Raw genomic sequence first — 22850 nt, forward strand, 5'->3', positions numbered from 1 at the left:
TATATCAATCAGCAGGTCAGAGGTGGGTGTTAGCCTGGCACATATGACATTTACACAATCCGCAGCATATACTTCCACAGACTCCCGTGATGATCAACAGTAATTTCATACACTTAACATGGCCGCCAAAAAACCCATTTACAAGTAGCAGCATGGTTCTATTCATATTCGCAGAGGAGCTACTTAAGCCCCGCCTCCACTGGAATGCGCGCTTCACGTCTGCGCCGCTGACAGCGGGTAACGCTACCAGCGTTTCTCCTCACAGAACCTGTGAAGAAAAGGAGATAACACAGACATTTGTTTTACGAAAAGCTACAGAGTACCATAGTTCACAGAAGAGACTTATCCGACAGAAGTTATCTCCATCGCTGTTATCTTCAGTTAAGAACTTTTACTCGCTTGCAGTTGCAGCATCTTCAGTCAGAAGTTCCACTCACAGCCGCAGAATGGTCAGTAAACAGTTTTTCGCTCACAGCCGCAACATCTTCAGTCAGAAGTTTCTTCTACAGCCACCACATCTTCCGAAGGTTTTTCCTCAGCTTTCCAAAAACCTGCAGACAACACAAGAGGTATTTAATAAAAAAATTAACTTAACAGTTTAACAGAGAAGACGTTTTTATAACTGTTTAAGTACCTGAAGGTTCTTCAAGTTTTCACCTCACAGTTGTTAGCGCGCTCCACCTTGAAGGCTGCAGTTACTCCATATTGGGGAGCGTACATTTTAAAAACGTTTTCTCATCCTGAGTAACTCCGCAGCCATATGCAGCCTTAAATTTTTTCCCCGAATTCGTAGAACCTGCAAAAAGGAGAAAAAGAACAAAAGTAATTAGAAAGAGAGATCTCTCCAACGTAAGAATCAATTCAAGCCCTTAAAGATTACAGTATCTTCACCTGCTTACTTACCCACAGACTCATTCTAAAAAGAATAGACATTGCAAGGCAAGAAGCTAAAGAGTTCATCAGCAACCCAAGTTACCACTGTTTCTCCATCTCAACGCGCCCCTGTAGAAAAGCAGGATGGAGAGCTCCACAATAATAAAACACAGATGAGAAGGGAATTCAGCCCTAGAGTCAGAAGGGAGTGATTTAAGGGAATACACATCTCATGTAGTATTATCTCTGTTAATAGATGTTATAGCATTTCTATTGTTGCCATTTGTTTGTTCAAACAGAAAAAGAATCCCAAAGGCTCCAAGGTATCAGGTCCACAGGCTGGGAAGGTATTACGCTCCTGAGGAGTCCAGGTAAGCGTTACAGAACGCAAAGCCATACTTAAAATACTCCACCTGAGCATAATGGAAAACACAGAAATAGACAATTTATCCCATATTTTGGGGGAGTTATGGGCAGAAGTCCATGCAGCTAGGTCAGAAACCAATTCTCTCAGGAGAGAGTTGGTGGTTAACAGAGAACACACTGATGAATTGGGTCGTCAACTATTGCAGTCCCAAGAAGGACAAGCACCACTTCCAGGTGGTGTCCCACAGGTTCAGGTTTCCGCTCCCAGTCCTCTGGTACAGGTGGTTTTTACCAGGGAACATTCCACTAGCAGCCTGTTAAATAGCAGGCAGGAATCAGTAATTCAGGTTCAGAAAAATAAGGGGTTTATTCAGGCATTCAGAACGGAATTGCAGCTTTGATAACAGATTTATGCAAAGTACATATGCTTCTCGATGGCCCTGTGCATTCAGAAACAAAATAAAGTCCTGCCTCGGGTTGCCTTCTTTATCAGGCTTCAATTGGCCATGGGAAAGTTATAAATGAGGGAGAGGAACAAAACAAACTTCCGTGTGTTAATTTTCCCTGGCGTTCAGTCCTGCGCCTCACTTGCATGGGATATATCACAGAGCCTTACCCTGTTTGCTGCCGGCTTTTCCTCATGAGCCGTATTAAAAAAAAAAAAGAAGGAAAGTAAAGAAAACAAACAAGAACGTTCCTCCCAGTCTGGCGATGTACTCTCGTAATCAGATCTCCGGTCGTAAAATGCCACAGGAATTCCAAGAACACTCTTTCCTTGCCGTCTTTGTTTTCACTGTGGTTATCCTGTTCCCTGGTTTAAATATGCGGCTGTAGGGGCTTCCTCGGCCCAGGGGTAGATGGACCTAGTATGCCCACTCGAATCCACTGATGTCCGGGCTCCACTCCTCTGCGCCCGCGCTCGGCTTCTAGATGCAAAAATCTGGAGAGAATGAGTTCCAGGTGACCGTTTTTAACCATACCTCCCCTCCTCCCTTTTCACCTTCAGGTGTGCTCAATTCTTTCCACCTTCCCCCAGTCAGCCCCTCCCTTCCTCTCTCCGCCTCCCGAGTTGCTGGTTTTTCTGCTTCTTTGTTTTTGCTATGACTCAGTGCCATTCCCCTATGCTGTACTTTGTCCACCCCGTATCTCTTCCCACCACGGCTATAGGGAAAGGGGAACCCTTCATTCCTGTTATACAACCCCCTTTTATTCGTTTTTATTTTAAAAGAAGTATATTTGTGTTGATCCAGAGGCATTATGGGAGTAGTAGTCTGTGGTCCGACATTCACTACTGGATACTGGATACTGGATAACTTCCTGTAATTCCTAATAGTGACATATTGACTGCTCCTTTTTCTCTTTGGGTGAAACTACTGTAATTCGGTGACTCTGGATCACTCGACCTAACTCCTTGGTTTGAGTTTACTTGTGTTATTTCTGTTTCGTATGGCCATTGCCAGCCATCCCCACGGGACCCAGGGTTTTCAGCCTCACACAGCCCCAGAAAGGTTTATGGGGGATCCAAAGCATTTTGCAGTCTTCATGAACCAATGTAATTTACACTTCCTGTTTAGACCCAGGGTCTTTCCTTCAGATCAGGCTAAGATGGCGTTTATGTTATCATATTTGGGTGGACATGCTGCTGACTGGTCCATTCCCTTAGTCAATCGAGATGACCCATTATTAAGAAACTTCTCTGGTTTCGGCAGGAGTTAGAGAAACTCTGTGCCCATCATGCTCAGAGACAGGCCTTAGATAATGAGCTGCTCTCTTTACGCCAAGGTAACCAAGAATTGTTAGCTTACATACCTTCCTTTAATCGACTATTAGCTGAGACGAATTGGCCTGAGGAGAAGATAACAACCCTCTTTTATTGTGGATTACGAGGAGAACTCAAGGATATATTGGCACAAGTAGTGAACCCTCCTACAGGTTGTGCTGAATTCATTGACCTAACTATCCAACTGGATCACCAGTTGCAAGACCGGCGTACTGATCGGGCCAGATCAGAGACTAGATAACTCTATGTTCGTTCAAGAGACAGTGGAACTCGGCAAGTGACTGAAAGTCACTCTGAGCCAATGCAGTTAGGAGGTGCTCGGGTCCAATTTCTAAAGAAGAAAGAGACAAAAGAAGATAGCAGAATGTATGCCTATATTGTGGTTCAGCCGGTCATCACCTTCGTAAAAACTGAACTGACGGAAAACTTCAACACCCGACAAGTGTAGGGGTCATCTTGTCGAGTCAGAGGAAGGAAATTTAGATGTCCCATTTCATTGTTCCGGCTATCTTAAGTAGTGACCTTCAAACTTTCAAGATATATGCTCTGGAAGCATATGTGGACAGTGGTGCGATTGGGAACTACATGGATTACGAACTAGCAGGCAAGATGGGTATTGGTATACACCAAAAGGCTGTGGTGGAAAATGTCAACGCAGTGGATGGTACTCAACTGATATCCGGACCAGTGACGAAGTGTACTAAAGTTTGCACCTTGCTTTGCCAGGAGGGACATCGAGAAAAGATCTTGTTTGACCTAATCAGTGCGCCACAGTTTAAAGTAATCTTAGGTATTCCATGGTTAGAGAAACATAATCCACGGATTGATTTGCGTGCCAGAACCTTACCATTTACCGAGGAATGCAAACACTCCTGTTATGTTCAAGGCGGAACCTTTGGAAAGGAAGTTCAAGCGATTTCAAGAGAAGAACCTACCTTAGGATTAATAGGAACCCTTCTACCAGTGTATCAAGATTTTCAAGAAGTTTTTGAAGAAGAACAGGCCAATGTGTTGCCTCCACACCGGCCATATGATTGTCAAATTGATTTAATCCCTGGTTCCAAAACCCCATGTAGTAGAATGTATGCTTTAACCGACCAAGAAAATATTCATTTGAAGACATATTTGGATAACTACCTAGCCAATGGTTTTATTCGGCCTTCTAAGTCCCCTATGGCATATCCTCTGTTCTTTGTGCCCAAGAAGGTAGGGGACCTTCATACTTGCATAGACTAGCGTGCCATAAACCAGATCACAGTTAAGAACAGGTACCTCCTTCCACTCATTCCAGTGTTAATGGACCAAGTTAAGGATGCCAAAGTTTTTACCAAACTGGACCTTCGAGGAACTTACCACTTAGTGAGAATCAAAGAAGGGGATGAATGAAAACTGCCTTCCTCACAAAATACGGTTTATACGAGTATCAAGTTATGCCTTTCGGCTTATACAACGCTCCAGCAGCTTTTCAGAACTTTATGAATGATGTTTTACGCAAATTGCTAGATGTCTGTGCCGTAGTGTATCTCAATGGCATTCTAATTTATTCAAGCTCGGCCCAAGATCACATAGCTCATGTAAGGGCAGTACTTATGAAACTACGGCAACACAAGATATTTGTGAAGCTGGAGAAATGCTCATTTCATGCAACCTCAGTGGAATTTCTGGGATTCATCCTGTCACCAATGGGAATTCAAATGGATTATCGAAAAGTTGAAGCAGTTTTGAATTGGCCTTCCCCTACGTCAGTGAAAGGAGTCCAAGGTTTTTTAGGATTCGCCAATTTTTATAGAAGCTTTGTTGCAGGATTTTCCCAACTAGTCCATCCAATAACTTTGTTATTGCGAAAGCGCAAGGCATTCTCCTGGACCAAGGAAGCGGAAGAGGCTTTCCAGACCTTGAAAAACATTTAAACACTGCTCCCATTTTGAGACACCCACAACGTGAGATACCGTTTGAAGTAGAAACTGATGCATCCAGTGCTGCAATAGGAGCTCTATTATCTCAAAAAGATACAGAAACTGGACAACTGCATCCAGTGGCCTTCTGGTCAAAGAAGTTTTCAACAGCAGAATTAAATTACAGTATCACAGATAAGGAATTACTAGCAATAAAACACACTTTCAAAGAATGGAGACACCATTTATTGGGGGCCCGGCATACCGTCACAGTTCTCACAGACCACCGAAACCTGCAATATTTACACAATGCAAAAGCTCAATCATCCAGACAACTCTGCTGGGTATTGTTTTTTGTGGAATACGATTTTGTTATAACTTACTGCCGAGGTGTACGTAATGGTAAAACGGATACCTTGTTATGTATTGGAGAGAAAGAAGAGGTGCAAAGTACTTCGGATCCAGTAAGCATAATTTCAGAAGAGAAAGTGCTGGGACTCACTGGATCTTCAGAAGAAGACATAAAGTCACAAATTCTACTCAGCATGACCACTTCAGAGTTAGAGAATGGAAGTCAAAATGACCAAAGTGTTGCATTCAAGAAGGCTTACCTTATTTCCAGTGTGGTCTTTACCTACCAAATCAGGAGCTACAACAGAAGGTCATGACAGATTACCATGGAGCAACACAAGAAGGCCACCCTGAAATCGCTAAGACAACAGCCAAGATCAAAAGGCATTTTTGGTGGCCAACATGGTACAAGGATATCATAGATTTCATCCAAACTTGTGGTATTTGTGTTCAAACCAAAACCTCAAAGCAGAGACTAGCAGGACTTATTCAACGTTACCTGTTCCACCAGCACCATGGCATACCATTTCTATGGACTTTATTACTGAGTTACCCCCTTGTTCGGGTTATAATACAATCCTTGTAGTGGTGGACCTATTTTTCATTGCCCTCAAGGGACTTCCCACGTCATCAGTTTTAGCAAAAGTGTTCCTAGAACAAATTGTATGTCTTCATGGATTTCCATCAGCAGTGATCTCTAATAGAGGGAGTCAATTTGTTTCCCAATTCTGGAGGAAATGTTGTGAGTTGGCTAAAGTTGAAGTACGTTTTCCCACTAGCCACCACCCACAAACTGACGGTAAAACTGAGAGAACCAATCAAACCTTAGAACAAGACCTTCGATGTCTTCTCCAACCAATAGATTGTTCTTGGGTGGATGTCCTCTGGGTAGCAGAGTATGCTTACAATAACTCTGAACACATCTCCACAGGTTACACCCCTTTTTACATCCTTAACGGTTCACATCGTCAGACCTCTACCATTGATCCAACAGAATCCTTAGAGATGTCAGCAGTACAGAATCTTCATGAGAACATTATCTCGGTACAGAAAGAGGTCCTGAGACATTTAACTATAGCAAAGGAAAGTCAAAAGAAATTTGCAGGTAAACTTCGAGAAAATCTCCAGATTATAAGGTGGGAGACAAGGTATGGTTGTCTTCTAAACACATTACACTTAAGGGCCCACGTAAGTTCCATCCTAGGTTTCTGGGCCCATTCTCTGTGGAAGCTATTGTCAACCATGTAGCAGCAAAGTTAAGCCTACCCTCTCACATGCAAATTTATCCTGTATTCCATGTTTCCTTGTTAAAACTAATGAATCCGGCGACCAGACTACAACCATCACCCAAATCCATGATTATAGAAGGTGAACCAGAATTCTTAGTGAAAGAAATCTTAGACTCCAAGATTGTCAAAAGGAAATTGTTCTACTTAGTGGATTGGAAAGGGTTTGGTCCACAGGACCGAACTTGGGAACCTAGTTCAAATATTCATGCTCCCAAATTGCTTCAGAAGTTTCATCAGAATCACCCCACTAAGCCAGGGCCGGAGGGTCCATCCTTGGGAGGGGCCTTGGGGGGGAAAACTGTCATGATCCCAGTCAGTGAGCATAGTCCTCATTCAAGCAGTCAGGCTAGGCAGGGAACCTTATTTCAATCAGCAGGTCAAATGTGGGTGTTAGCCTGGCACATATGGAATTTACACCACCCACAGCATATATTTCCATAGACTCCCGTGATGTTAACATGGCCGCCGCAAAACCCATTTACAAGTAGCAGCAAGGTTCTATTCATATTTGCAGAGGAGCTACTTAAGCTCTGCCTCCGCTGGAACGTTTGTTTCGTGTCTGCTCCGTGTCTGCTCTGCTGACAGCGGGTAACGCTACCAGCGTTTCTCCTCACAGAACCTGCGAAGAAAAGGAGCTAATAGAGACATTCGTTTTACGAAAAAATTTAAAGAGTACCATAGTTCACAGAAGAGACTTACCCAACAGAAGTTATCTCTGATGCTGTTATCTTCAGTTAAGAACTTTTACTCGCTCGCAGTCGCAGCATCTTCAGTCAGAAGTTTCATAAACAGCTGCAGCGTCTTCAGTCAGCAGTTTTTCGCTCGCAGCCGCAGCATCTTCCTTCAGAAGTTTCTTCCGCAGCCACCACATCTTCCAAAGGTTTTTTCATCAGCTTTCCGAAAACCTGCAGACAACAAAAGAGGTATTTAATTAAAAAATGAACTTAACAGTTTAACAAAGAAGACGTTTTTATAAGTGTTTATGTACTTGATGGTTCTTCAAGTTTTCACCTCACAGTAATTGGCGAATTTACGTTTTAAAAATGTTTTCTCATCCTGAGTAACTGCGCAGCCATCCGCAGCCATACATCTTTCCCCGAATTCCTAGAATATGCAAAAAGGAGAAAAAGAAGAAAAGAAATTAGAAAGAGAGATCTCTCCAACGTAGGAATCATTTCAAGCCTTTAAAGATTACAGTATCTTCACCTGCTTATTTACCCAGAGACTCATTCTAAAAAGAATAGACATTTCAAGGCAAGAAGCTAAAGAGTTCATCAGCAACCCAAGTTGTTTTTTACATGTTTCTTACCTAATGTCTTCCCCCTCCCTTCCCCATAAACTCGAGCATTCCCTTCTATACCTCTGCCTTCCGTTTCTCCGGATTAATTCTCTTCCTGGTTCTCGGGCAGGTCGTCATCACTTGGGTCACTTGGGGTGCACCCGTGCAATGAGGCTATCATCTGTCTCCATTCCATCAAGGGTCCCACTTCCTCACCCTCTCCCCTGTGTGCCGCCTCATACCACGCCACTGTTTCGGCGTCTGCCCATTTTAGGAGGTCCTTCAAACACAACTCTAGTCTAGGTCTATGAGCGGCCTTCCAGCTCATGGCTATTCTCCTCTTGCCCAGGATGTATGCTAAGTCTTTGAGTTTACATACATGTTTCAGGTTTCATGGCCTGGTGAATCCCCCCAGCATACATGTCCATAAGGATTCCACATCTAATTTAATTCCCTTTTCAGATAGCTTGTGAGCTCTGATTTTAGAGTTGCGTGTGGGGTGGGGGTAGGAGATTGGGCGGGTGGCGTTATGCTGAAGTGAGGCGGGGGGATTTCTACAGATGTGCACAGGGAATGAGAGATGGGGGGCTCGAGAAGTCGGGTGCTAGAGTGCGGACGGCGAGCCTAGGGGACTGATTGAGGGTGGGAAGGAGGGAGCGGGGGATTCTAGGCGGCGAGGGAGGGTGGGCAGGATGCGGGGGCATTACTACAGATGTTCTCAGGGAAGGAATGATGGGGGGCTCGAGAAGTTGGGTGCTAGAGTGCAGGTGGCGAGCCGAGGGGACTGATTGAGGATGGGAGGGATGGAGCAGGGGGTTCTAGGGATCAGGACGGGTGAGGGAGGTGCATACTTGCGAGACAGGGTCTCCATCTAGAGGTGACACAGTCTTACGAATCTTGCAACACAGTAGACTTTCAGAGCACTATCTAGATTTGAGGTAGGCAAAGAGGGTGGAATGCAACACAGTATCAGTTTGGCACAGTATCTAGATGTGACAGACTTATGAGGCTGGAAGACAATATCACTTGGGCACAACACAGTAAACTTTCAGAGCGCTATCTAGATGTGACAAATTCTTAAGAGGCAGAATACAGCACGGTAAACTTTCAGTGCCCTTTCTAGATTTGAGATAGCGCTCAGAGGGTGGAATGTAACACCATATCAGTTGGGCACAGTATCTAGATATGACAGGCTTAAGAGGTAGAATAAAACACAGTAAACTTTGAGTGCACTATCTAGATGTGAAACAGTTTAAGAGGCAGAATACAACAGAGTAAACTTTCAGTGCACTATCTAGATTTGAGGTCGGCTCAAAGGTGGAATGCAACACAATATCAGTTTGGCACAGTATCTAGATGTGACAGATTTAAGAGGCTGAAAGACAATATCACTTGGGCACAACACAGTAAACTTTCGGAGCGCTATCTAGATGTGACAAATTCTTAAGTGGCAGAATACAGCACTGTAAAGTTTCAGTGCCCTTTCTAGATTTGAGATAGCGCTCAGAGGGTGGAATGCAACACCATATCAGTTGGGCACAGTATCTAGATATGACAGTCTTAAGAGATATGATACAACACAGTAAACTTTCAGCGCACTATCTAGATGTGACATAGTCACAGTAAAATACTACTTATTAAACTTGCCAGTAATCTTTGAGAGCACTATGTGACAGTCTTAAGGGGTAGGTACAACTCAGTAAACTTTCAGCTCACTTTCTAGATGTTACACAGCTATAAGTGGTACGACACATCACATTCTTTGAGTGCACTATCTTGATGTGAGCTGTACTAAGAGGAAGGGTACAACACAGTAAAATTTCAGCGCACTAACTAGATGTGACACAGTCATAAAGGTAGAAAACAACTCATTAAATTTTCAGCGTTCTGTCTAGTAGTGACACAACCTTAAGAGGTGAAGTACACCACTAATCTCTGAGTGGACTATCTAGATGTGACACAGTCTTAAGGGGCAGTTGCTAACATTGACAATGCACTCACTTGCTTCACAGAATGGAAATGGAAGCAGGTGGCAGCGAGAGGGGCACTAGACTTGAAGGCAACGGTGAAACAACCAATCAGGGGCGTTGGGCGGATTGGGAGGCGGGAGGTTCAGGAGACATGGAGTGCTGCTCCATTCACCACCGGAGACCCGGCCACACAAACAGGGGGCATACTTCAGCTCTGACACATTGGAGCACTTCACAATTCACCGCCAGCGACCCGATAGCACTAGGGGCCATCTACCTCTTGTTTCATTGTGCCGGTACGGCACGGCACGCTGCAATTCCCATCACTGCCTGCGGGGCCCAGGTTCTATTGGGGACCATTTGCACTTTGTTGTGCAAGCTCCGACGTGGAGCACTTCACTGCATTCACCTTAGGGCAGCCTGGCACCTTTCGGTGCAGTGGGGCCTTTAATTTCTACAAACTCAGACATTGGAGCCCTTCTCTTCTTTCTTCAAAATAGCTCAGATGACAGGAGCACTTTCCTTCACCTCCAGGTGTCAAATGGGGGCTCTGGCAGAGGGGCTACTTTATGGCCAACACTGCCGCATGTAGGGGGTGGGGCCAGGCATGCACTAACCTTCCTTCTTTCAGCCACCTCCTGCCACACGCGGCAGCACAATTACTTTCACACACAGCAGCGGCAGCACAATTACTTTCTTGCACCGGCATCCATCAGGTTCACAACATATGCGGCGGTACCCAGGGCAAAACGCAGAGGACACTGCAGGCAGGCAGGCTCTCTCTTTTTTGCGGCAGTGGATACTGCAGGGGGTTGTAGGCTCACTTCGATCCCGGCCGCACAAGCACCCTCTTAAATGAAGGCCCCGGCCGGGTGAAGTAGCCAGCAGAGTACCTGGGCAACCCCTTTTCCCCAGAGAGTGACCGACCACACTGCGTGGGTCTGTTTCCTTTGTCGCCATTATTGTGGGGTCGACGGCAGTCACGCGGCCAGCCTCACAAGTGCTGGGAGGCCCAGCACCATGCTGGTTTGCCTGGGTCACTCAGACTTACAGGTGGTTGCAGGGCGGGCCCCAGATAGGCTGCGAGTACACAGGCCTTGGTGCCAGGGGCACCATGGATGGCGGGAGCATCCAGATGGAGGGTGCCTGGGCTGAACCCAAAGTGAGAGACGGAGACAACAGGACTTCCATTGTTGGAGTCTGGAGCCGTTCTGTGCACGTGCCTGCGGTTGCTCCTTTTATTAGGTCGGACCATGACACAGTAATGGCCCATCTTAAAAGGGCAATACACTTGGCAGGGACACACATAACACCTTCCTCTCCACAGACCACATCCTTGATAGGATCCCACAGTTAATAATGTCCATTTCCAGCACGGCTCCTACCCTAAAAAAAACATTAAAAAAAAGGTTTGAAATGGCTGTCCAGAAGTTGTTTTGGTGACATCTCACTGTATCTCCAATTGCCCACCATCATATTAATTGCAGAATCAAATACCCTGACGCTTCCATTAAATGCAGGTTTATAAGTTGAGGAACTCTCACCACTTTTGTGTGTAGGGTTATAAACCTTGCGCGCTGGCTCTACTGTGAATGGCAAAAGACGGCGGCCCCTGTATAGAACTGCTTGATCTGCGTAATCACGGTTCCCCACCACTCATCCCCACGGCTCGCGCCCGTGAGCGTTATAAATAGAAAGGTGCTTTTAAGAATGGGGTGGTTGACGCGCTTCTTCCGGCCTCGCGTCACCATGGAGACCCCGCTCTTCAATGAGCGATTATCTGCGTGGGATCAGCAGAGCCCTTTTGTGTTTGTTCTACATCGCGTTTCCTAAAATATACATGAAAAAAAGTAAGGTTCGTGCTTTAGATGAAAAACATGAAAGAACTTAAATGTCTTCAACTTTGGAAGATCAAACGGAACGCTGTTCTCGAATGGTCGCCTCTCAGCTACGGTTTCTCGTTTGAAAACACCAGCCAGCTTCATTTTTAGCTGTCAACATAGGGTGTTGTCTTGTCTTTGCGTATCATGCAAGGAAACGACATTCGGAGTAAGCTGCGCTGTAGACCCAGGCTATGAGTAGTTTGTTTGGAAGTTCCCCTCGTGCCCCGAAGATATACTGAGGAATGCTTATCATTCCAACCTACTCCATTCCTTTCTGCTGCTGCTAGTAGTTCTGCCTTTTTTCCTTGCATTCTGTGACTACAACTATAATGCAAACGAAAACACCAGAAGACACGCCAACCCCCCTGATTTTGAAATGATAAATATTGCAATTTTTTACGTCCTGCCGCCTAAAATAATTCTAGCCCCAATGCACTTCTATGGGGAAATTCATTTCTCACGAATTCTCTCATGAAATCTCCCTCCCAGGTGCCTCAGAATGTTAGCATGTAAATATTTTGTCATCTCCTGAATATTTGCATCTGTGACTACAGCTCAAATGAGGCAAAGGAAAAAATCATGACAGGGCTGGCATCCCCTGAATGGAATTAACTCAGCTGTGCAAGTATCCAGAGGCCTTCAGGTCAGGCGAGGAGCTGGCCCAAAAGGCTAGTTTGGGGCAGTTATATGGACCAATGTGGACCACTTTGATGAGGTAGTGTTCTTTGTAGCTGGTTCTTATGACCACTACTGGGGCACAACCCGACTGAACATTTTGTGGGGTGGGCTAACACTTCAAATGGTGGGGTATGCGTGGTGGACCCTTCTAGCCCAACGGCAAGATTCACAGGAGCCAATGAATAGGGCTTATTGATTGCTGCCTGAATAAACATCTACCTGGGTGGCAGGAGGGCTGGACAGGGGAGCAAACATGGAGGAGAATAGGAGGAGCATGATGCTCCATCCATAATTCGTACCAAAGTGAAGTCCCGTACTGTGTTGCTCGTGCATTCATATGAGTTTAGTACCGTTTCATTTTCACACTCGGTATTGTTGCTTATGCCATGCAGCGCCTTGGGAACATGATGTCCAATCACCACATACCTCCTTTTCTCACAAGAAATCTGCAGTCTGTCACTTATGGAACACTTCTCGAAATCGCTGTATCTAGCAGGAAGCTTTCTTACTCGCACAGTTCTGCCGTATTCACTCTCGTGATTAGCCAGATCTTTCCTCCGAAATCTCAGTGTTGAGCTTTCTGAGGCCCCAACTTCTTGCAGCAGGGATTCATTGACTAACTCTATTTCATTTTCATTGCTGGTGTGCTCATCCTGATGAGTAGCACTGAGGTGTGAGTTGTCCTCAAGTTCAGTGCTTGTGGCTTCCAGTACTCTACCACGGGATGTTTCTGATTGTTTGAGTCCTGTGATAACAAAACAGTTAAGTGTCCCCAATTAGTGGACACTCCCGTCCCCTGCACACTTATCATGTACTGACAAAGTAGTCAGTGAATTCTTATTGTAGATCTTCACAATTTGTAGGTTAGTTATATGTATTAGAGTACACACACTGGTTCTATACAAGTCATATGAATTTGTCTATACAATGGATGTAACTATGTTATTTATTCATAAATTCCAACAAACATAGTTTCAATGATCGTAATACAATTTTCATAAAAAAGGAGAGCTCAACGCGTTGCGGCAAATGAAGTCCCTTCATCAGGAGTGAAAAATTCATACAGTTCATAAGTTTGATTCATTCTTCAAGCTACAACTCTCATCTACAAGCTAAAACAAGTGTTTATATGAGTCAAGGCTACTAATATATAATTGTTCTAATGATTATATATGTATTTAAATTCATCACCTTAATAGATGTCTCAAGATTGTATGCCCAAAATTCACCATACTGAACCCCCTTTTGTTCACTGAATGCCATTTTCAAAACAAAGCAGACAAATTACCCAGATTATCAAGTACAATTGTAAAATCACAAGATTGGATCCTCAATTGAGTAGACTATTCCCCAAACCACCAATGATAGCCTACACTCGAGGACGAAACTTCAGAGACAACCTTATTAAAGCAGAAAAGACTGACTACAATAACAAACCTTTCTATCTATACTGAAGTTTGGGACGTTCCCATGTCTTCATTACAGACATTGTAATAATATACAAAAAGGTGACCATGTGAGACAACCACAGCTCAGCAATTAAAACTTAAAACTTAAACAATTTGCCACATGTGACTAAAAATTGCCGATATATGGCTAGATATGCCCCTGTGGGAAGTTCTGTGTAGGCCAGACCACTCAGAAAATAAAAGAGGGAATAACCGAGCATAAACCAAATATCAAAATGAACAATCAGAAGTCACCTGTCGCAAGACATTTCACTGAGAATAGACATTCTATAGCTCATTTGAAGTATGGTGTGCTAGAAACAGAAATCCACCAAGAGCTGGCCACACAGAAATAATGTTAGCAAAAAAGGAAATCTATTGGATCCACAGTTTGGATTCAATGGCCCCCTTAGGACTAAATGAGGAATTCTCTCTTACACTTTTTCTCATGAATATAATTTACTCTTTAGTGCCAATTTATGTATTGTTTGGATATTGTCCTTAATGACAACTTTGGAGAACTGATACTGATTGCATGATTTGGAGTAATATACTTCCTTGACACTGGTATACAAGATTCATATGGAAACACAATAGCCAGTTTGGACTAATTACAATATCCGATGTATAGGCTATAGACCATCTATTGCGATGTACAAATTACCAAATGTAATACTATGAAATTATATACACTGTACCAGTCTTTCAAGTCACATAAGTTTATCAAAGAGAAGTACATATGGTTGAATGTGTATACAAATTGTAGATGTGTCAGTTATTAGTCCTCTATGTCCTGTATCTTGATCATCTTGAAACTGACTACTAAGATCCATGATGTTTTTCTTTAATGCCTTAAATGTTTACAATTGATTGTGGAAAAAAGGTTCAGCCTTAAAAGCGGTTACTGGCACCCTTGAATCTTTGTTGAAAAATTGTTTGTTTGGGAGATAGAGCCTTACTGTTTATGTGGGTGGCTTTCAAATTCAAAAATACAGATCACCCTTAGGCTGACCAGGGTATAGAAATGAAAATAAAGAGAAAAATGCTGTTAATTTTTTAATTTATGCCTTTATTTTAGATAAGTGAAAGAAAAATTAAATCAATTAGATAGACTTTGTTTTTCCAAATTATGTTATCAATTCGTTTTCATGTTTTTGCTCCTCATTAGTTGTTCTTCATTTGAAATACAGTCACTGGTTTTCTTCTTTTTGAATTCTACTGGTTTGAAAGCCACCCACGTAAACAGTAAGGCTCTATCTCCCAAATAAACAATTTTTCGACAAAGATTCAAGGGCGCCAGTAACCGCTTTTAAGGCTGAACCTTTTTCCACAATCAATTTTATTTAGCACCAAGCGGTAAAGGCAGACCGACTAAGTTTACCCTTAGCATGTCAAAAAACTTTACGAATAGAGAAAAAGAAACAGAACTACTCTTCTCAAGCCAGACCATACAAACACCAGTGCAGAATGGGATCAACACGAAATCATTAAGACAACTTTTCATTCAACAAGAAAAGCTACTAAAGCAAGAATTGTCAAGATGGTGGGACATCAAAACTCTTTAAAAATATTTATAAGTGGGAAGAATCCCACATGGTTTAAGAATATGCATCTTTCCTTCTTTTGAAGAAGACGATATAGAAAGCCTAAAAGACTGGGAAGAACTACTAACAAATACTTCCAAAGAAATGATGCATAAGCTAATTATTAATGCAAAGAAGATACATGAGACACTACTTAAAGAAATCACGCAAATCAAAGAATAGATTGAAGCATTAAATATTCCTGAAAAGACCTTTAAAAATTACAAAATTCTTGACAAAATCATTGATTACCACATGGAAGCCACTAAACTTAAAAAACAATGACAATTTCTCAGAGACGAAATGGACTATAAATTCAACAGGGTATGCACGTTCCACAAACCACCAGTAAAACTTAGCTCGTACCCGGTCGTCCGAAGTCTCAACAAACACCACAAACCTCAGATACTGACTCATTTAGCGACACGGATTTGGAGACACCACAGCTAACTATTGAAATACCTATGGATCAAGCTAGCAACTCAATCCCACCGTCAACATCTTTTTTAGAGGAATACCAACAAAACAAAAACATGCGCAGTTACACAAGTTGGGCCAAGGTCCCAACTACCCAACTAAACAAAGGAAGAGGGTCTCAAGGGGACACAGATCATATGTCCGGAAACCAATCAAACAACACATCGGGAGTCCTAACAAGATCCAAAAACCAGCTATCGCAGAGGAAAACTTAACTGTAAACCTAACAAATACAGACCTCTCGCCAGAACTAATTTCGGCCCTAAAAAAGGGATTATCTTTTGTTCTTCTAACAACTGGAATTACTTTGATATCAACACAGATCTTTTTCTCTTCTGTAGAAAGTTAAAACTCAAATTACATTTTCTGAACACCACAAACAGAAGAAAAAAGATAAGAAACAAGCGGCATCTGAACTCTCAGTGGAGCATGTAATCAACACTGTGGAACTTCTAAATTTACCTGAACTATAAGACAACCATACAGTTCAATCCTTTTCAGAGGAACAAAATATCCTATTAGGATTATCAACCAGTACCCATCTAAAACCAAAATCTACCTTCATCCCCCAACTACCATAGGGCAATGTGATAGACATTTTTCACAAAGCAGTTCAGAAAGATTTGAGACAAGCATATCTCAAAAAACAAGAACTAAAAATCAAATAGAACTTAACTTTGGCAGAAAAACAAGCTATTATGAATCTTAAAAACAATCCAGAAATTACGGTGAAAGTGGCTAACAAAGGCGGTAACATTGTTCTGCTCAAAACCTCAAACTATATAACCACAGCAAATCAACATTAAGGAGATGAACAATGCTACAAAAAACTACATAACAATCCAATTCCCAAACTTCAAGAGGACTGGTACATTATGAGTGAACATTGGAAGAACATGGGTATTATGACAGAGGAAGAATTTTTGTATATGAATATTGCATACCCAATATTACCCACTATTTACTTTACGCCAAAGATTAATAAAAAGTTTGAAGGACTCCCCCAATGCAGACCAATAATAAATAGCATAGGATCCCTAACTGAAAAGGACACCAATAACAACACAAAACTCTGAAAGAAAATTATACACATCGTAGTTCACCTAAGGTATCTACAAACCAGATACAAATTGAAGTCCACCAAAGGTATCTACAAACCAACTGAATTAAAACACAAATTCAGTGACTGTTTTGGGAATACAAAATTGTATACTTTAAAACCATATCTACAAACCAGTTGAATTCAAAAAGAAGAAAACCAGTGACTGTGTTGCAAATGAAGAACAACTAATGAGGAGCAAAAACATGAAAACGCATTGACAACATCATTTGGAAAAACAAAGTCTATCTAATTGATTTAATTTTTCTTTCACTTCTCTAAAATAAAGGCATAAATTCCAAAATGCATAGCATTTTTCTCTTTATTTTCTTAAATGTTTACAACTCTGCAATTGTGTAAATGTAAATATTATTTTTCATTGTGGCAATTATGTCCCAAACTTTCATCAGATGAAGAAAATAATACACGTATCCCATTCTATACGGGAGGTATGCATTATTTCCTCTGCGGTACCTGAGGCGTGAACCAATGCTTTGTCATCAATTCCATATTTGACCATTAATATATAAGATACAATTTCCTACATGGAGATTTAGGGGGTAATTCATAGAATTTCGCACAAAAGTGACGCACGCGGCTGGCGCACAGTGTGCGCGTGCGAATCTCTGCGCCAGCTGCGTGCGCTAAAATCTATTTCCACGCACAGCGTATTCATGGATTTTAGCCTCCAAAACCAGCCGTGGCGCAGAGCAGCGCCAGTTATGCCCCCAAGAACGCCCTCCCGCAAGGAAAAGCCATCAAAATTCCCAATTCAGCGCAAAGGGCTGCGTTAACCCAGTATACAGGGCTGCCAAACAGGGAACATGTATTACTGGGGTGCGCGGGAAGTCCCATACGCGATTTCAGCAGGGTACGTGTATTTCTGGGGTGCAGGGAAGTTCCACACGCGATTTCAGCAGGGTACGTGTATTTCTGGGGATCGGGGAAGTTTAACACGCGATTTCAGCAGGGTACGTGTATTTCTGGTGTGCGCGGGAAGTTCCACACGCGATTTCAGCAGGGTATGTGTATTTCTGGGGAGCGGGGAAGCTTAACACGCGATTTCAGCAGGGTACGTGTATTTCTGGTGTGCGCGGGAAGTTCCACATGAGATTTCAGCAGGGTACGTGTATTTCTGGGGTGCAGGGGAGTCCTACACGTGAATTGCCAGTGTGGGTCCTCCCAGGTGTTCCCTCTACACCCTCCACGGCCCCTGCAGGCAGCCTACACCACAGGGGACTACCCTGCACCCCTGGTCATGTCCCGCAGGCAGCCCATCCACCATGGGCATGCCCCCCCAGCCAAGCCACATGTCACCTTGCACTAGTGATCACCAACGCATTACCCCCTTGCACCCCCACCCCCCAGCAGTGCAGGGCACCTGCCAGCAGGCCCCCACTCATGTCCCCTTGCACCACCACCCCCCAAGCAGTGCAGGGCACCTGCCAGCAGGCCCCCACTCATGACCCCCAGCAGTCAGGGGCACCTGCCAGCAGGCCCCCACTCATGTCCCACTCATGTCCCCTTGCACCCCCACCCCCCAGCACTGACGGGCACCTGCCAGCAGGCCCCCACTCATGTCCCCTTGCACCCCCACCCCCCAGCAGCGCAGGGCACCTGCCAGCAGGCCCCCACTCATGTCCCACTCATGTCCCCTTGCACCCCCACCCCCCAGCACTGAGGGGCACCTGCCAGCAGGCCCCCACTCATGTCCCCTTGCACCCCCACCCCCCAGCAGTGCAGGGCACCTGCCAGCAGGCCCCCACTCATGTCCCACTCATGTCCCCTTGCACCCCCACCCCCAAGCAGTGCAGGGCACCTGCCAGCAGGCCCCCACTCATGTCCCACTCATGTCCCCTTGCACCCCACCCCCCAGCAGTGCAGGGCACCTGCCAGCAGGCCCCCACTCATGTCCCCTTGCACCCCACCCCCCAAGCAGTGCAGGGCACCTGCCAGCAGGCCCCCACTCATGTCCCCCAGCACCCCCACCCCCTAGCAGTGCAGGGCACCTGCCAGCAGGCCCCCACTCATGTCCCCTTGCACCCCCACCCCCAAGCAGTGCAGGGCACCTGCCAGCAGGCCCCCACTCACATCCCACTCATGTCCCCTTGCACCCCCACCCCCCAGCAGAGCAGGGCACCTGCCAGCAGGCCCCCACTCATGTCCCCCAGCACCCCCACCCCCCAGCAGTGCAGGGAACCTGCCTGCAGGCCCCCACACATGTCCCCTGCACCCCCACCCCCAAGCAGTGCAGGGCACCTGCCAGCAGGCCCTGACACATGTCCCCCAGCCAACACGTCATCACAATCTAGATCCCTGGCCCTTTTGGCCAACCTTCACAGGCCAAAGACCCACCCACGTATTGCATCCACCCACATAGAAATGCCAATTACATGATACAACCCCAATGGCAAGTACGTAAATGAACACATGTCTGTCACACACACACAATGGGTGCAAGTGAATGTCAAAACCCATATCATGACATGCATGAAACCAATGAGATAATACCACAAATGGAAGTATAAAAAAATATATATTAAAGATAACATGAACATATATCAAATTAAACACACAACAATGGGAATAACAAAAGAAATTGTCCATGTCCGATAAATAATTAAAATCAAGAAAACATAAGCAAAAGAAATCCAAAAAGGAATGTTGTCCAAAGTCACAGTCCAAAAAATCAAATCCAAGGGAAAATAATGGCCCACCTACAGCCTGCTCCTGCTGCTGCTGTTGCTGCTGCTGCTGTCCATGTGCCCTGTCCGATGGTGCCTGCACATCCTTCATCTGCTGGTCTCCAGTTGTGGTGTCCACCCCTGCTGGACCACCAACTCCCGACTGTGGCAGGGATGGGATCTCCACCAAGCTGGCTGTGTTGGTCAGGCCAGGACCACAGGGGGCCCTGGTGGAATCTGGGCCGGAAGACGATGTGGAGAACGACCGGCGCATAGCCTCCACAGAGGAGGACAGGTCCGCCAGAGTGCGCGTCACATGTAGGAACCCACCGACCAGGGCCCCTCCCAGCAGTGCCACGTCACAACGCTGCTCTTCGTGATGGCATGCGTTCTCCGCCCAGGAACAACGCACGTCATCACGAATGTCACGCGTGCGCAACACGACACCCACCAGGACGGATCCCATACGGTCGCGGGACCCCTTGCCCACAGGTAGTGGAGAGGCAGGTGATATGGCACTCTCCCCTACCTGCGGACGGGCCTGGGACAGGGCCTCCCTGCTGGTGCATGATGGTGCAGTCACAGGGTCAAGGACAGCGACATGCACAGGCCCCTCTGCGGTGACCTGTGCTGCCTCCTGACCCTGGCCCTGGACTGCACCACTTGCACCAGTGGTACTACCCCCACCAGGCCCCATGTGCGGCTCAGTAGCGGGCATCTCCTCCTCTGTGGAGACCACCAACCTGGATGTCTCCACACCGTCTTCCGCCATTGGAAGCCCCTGTGGGGGCTCACCTGGCCCTTCCGCCACAGCCGTTGTGGCAGACACAGCACCAGCCCCCTCGCTCCCAGATGATGGTAATTCCTGGGAGGGTGGCTGGGCCATGCGTCGCCGCCCGGTGGAGGCATCCCCGCCGCTTGGCTCCACAGCGCCGTCTCCGCCCTCTTCTTCACTTGACGCTGCGTAGAGGGAGACATAGAACACAAGCATCAGGGTACAGCACAAAATACCCCAGACAGGAAGCAATAACACATGAGTGGCACTGTCAAATGTCACTTCCATCCTGTCCTTCCACAACACATGCAACACACATGCAGAAACACTCCCGGCGCCTGCAATCAACATCAACACCCTGTAAACCATAGGGCCCCTGTAAACCAAGATGTTGCCTTCAAAGTCACATGCATCCATGGCGTTTCAAAGTCAAACACACACTTCTCTGGCGCACACACACACACACACAACCACACACATGTGCACCATACATGTATATGACATCAGCACCCATTCCTCACCCCCCCTCCATGTCCAGGAACAGAGACTGGCATGCTTTCAGGTGTGCATTCTGCATAGAGGTCCCCATGTTGCATTAAAACACATGCACCTACCATGTGGTTCACACATAACTGGTCCCACATGCATGACCATGATGTCCCTGCACACACACATCCATACATGGCCTATGTCACACATACAGGCAAGTATCAGACTACTAGCACACTGCAACATGCCCGGTCTCACACAGCAATGCTTGGCCACTTACCGCTCAACTCCAGACGGGTCTGCCTCCGAAGGATCTGGGCGTGGAGCGCTGGGCCTAAGCGTTCCAGGACCCTCATCTGGATGTTGCTCAGGCTGACCCGGCCACCCTCTGCGAGGCGCCGGGCCTTGTTGAGGGTCCTGGACCTGAAGTCCTCCCAGCGCTTCTTGACATGATGGAATTCGCGGACTGCCACCCCCTCCGCGTTGATGGCAGTCACGATGTCCGTCCAGATCCTGGTCCGTCCTTCCTTGTTGGCGCGTCTTATTCTGAAGAGGGCATCATAGGACATGCTCCACCAGGACACCAACTTCGGTGGCAGTGAAGCTGGTGGCCCTCTGCTTCTCTGGCTGGGGGTTGCCAGTGGTGCCAGATGGAGATGTGCCCGACATGGCAACCCCAGAGGCAGGAGTGGGTGGGCAACTGGGTCCTGGGGCTGGGCTGTGGAGTGATGGAATCCCAGTCGGGAGTCTTCTGTTCCAGCAGGGGTGGACACAGCAACTGGACCCCTGCAGATGGCTGACGTGCAGGCACCAAATAGCAGGGCACGTGGGCAGCAGGCAGACAGGCAGCAGCAGATGGCTGGTGGGAGCGTGCTCGGGGCTTTTGGGGGCAGGAAATTGGCCTTCAGGGCAGGAGCGTGGTCTTCCGTGTGTGTACGCGTGGCCAGCTTGATATGGAGTGAATTGGCACATGAAAATCTTGCACGTCAGCGTGTAATTCGAGGAAAGGCCCTTAGCGCGTCAGCACACGTACGCGATACCATTGGACCAAAGGCCCTTAGCGCGTAAGCGCGTCTGTGACGTATTGTGCATGGGCGTTGCCCTTTCGCGTGTAAAACTTGCCGCGCACCCCTGAAATTCACATACTCCCTCGAACAGGGCCCTTTCGCGTGTGAAACTTCACGCGAACCCCGTAATACACATACCCTGCTGAAATCGCGGGTGAAACTTTACGCGAACCCCGTAATACACGTACCCTGCTGAAATCGAGGGTGAAACTTCACGCGAACCCCAGGAATACACATACCCTGCTGAAATTGCGGGTGAAACTTCACGCGAACCCCAGGAATACACGTACCCTGCTGAAATCGCGGGATGAAACTTCACGCTGTACCCCAGAACTACACGTACCCCGCTCGCTCGCACAGGGCCAATATTCCTGGGGTTCGCGTGAAGTTTCACACGCGATAGGCCTTGTGCGAGTGGGGTACGTGTATTACTGGGGTTTGTGGGAAGTTTCACACGCGATAGGCCCTGTGCGAGTGGGGTACGTGTATTACTGGGGTTCGCGGAAAGTTTCACACGCGATAGGCCCTGTACGAGTGGGGTACGTTTATTACTGGGGTTCACGGGAAGTTTCACACGCGATAGGCCCTGTACGAGTGGGGTACGTGTATTACCGGGGTTCGTGGGAAGTTTCACACGCGATAGGCCCTGTGCGAGTGGTGTACATGTATTTAGTGGGTTTGCGGGAAGTTTCACACGCGATTTAGCTGTCAGAGCGGGGTACGTGAATTTCAGGGGTGCGCGGGGAGTCCTACACGTGAATTGCCAGTGTCGGTCCTCCCAGGTGTTCCCTCTACACCCTCCACGGCCCCTGCAGACAGACCACACCACAGGGGACTACCCCGCACCCCTGGTCATGTCCCGCA

This window comes from Ambystoma mexicanum, chromosome 2q (assembly GCF_040938575.1).
Source record: "Ambystoma mexicanum isolate Mex_15411 chromosome 2q, UKY_AmexF1_1, whole genome shotgun sequence".
NCBI lineage: Eukaryota > Metazoa > Chordata > Amphibia > Caudata > Ambystomatidae > Ambystoma > Ambystoma mexicanum.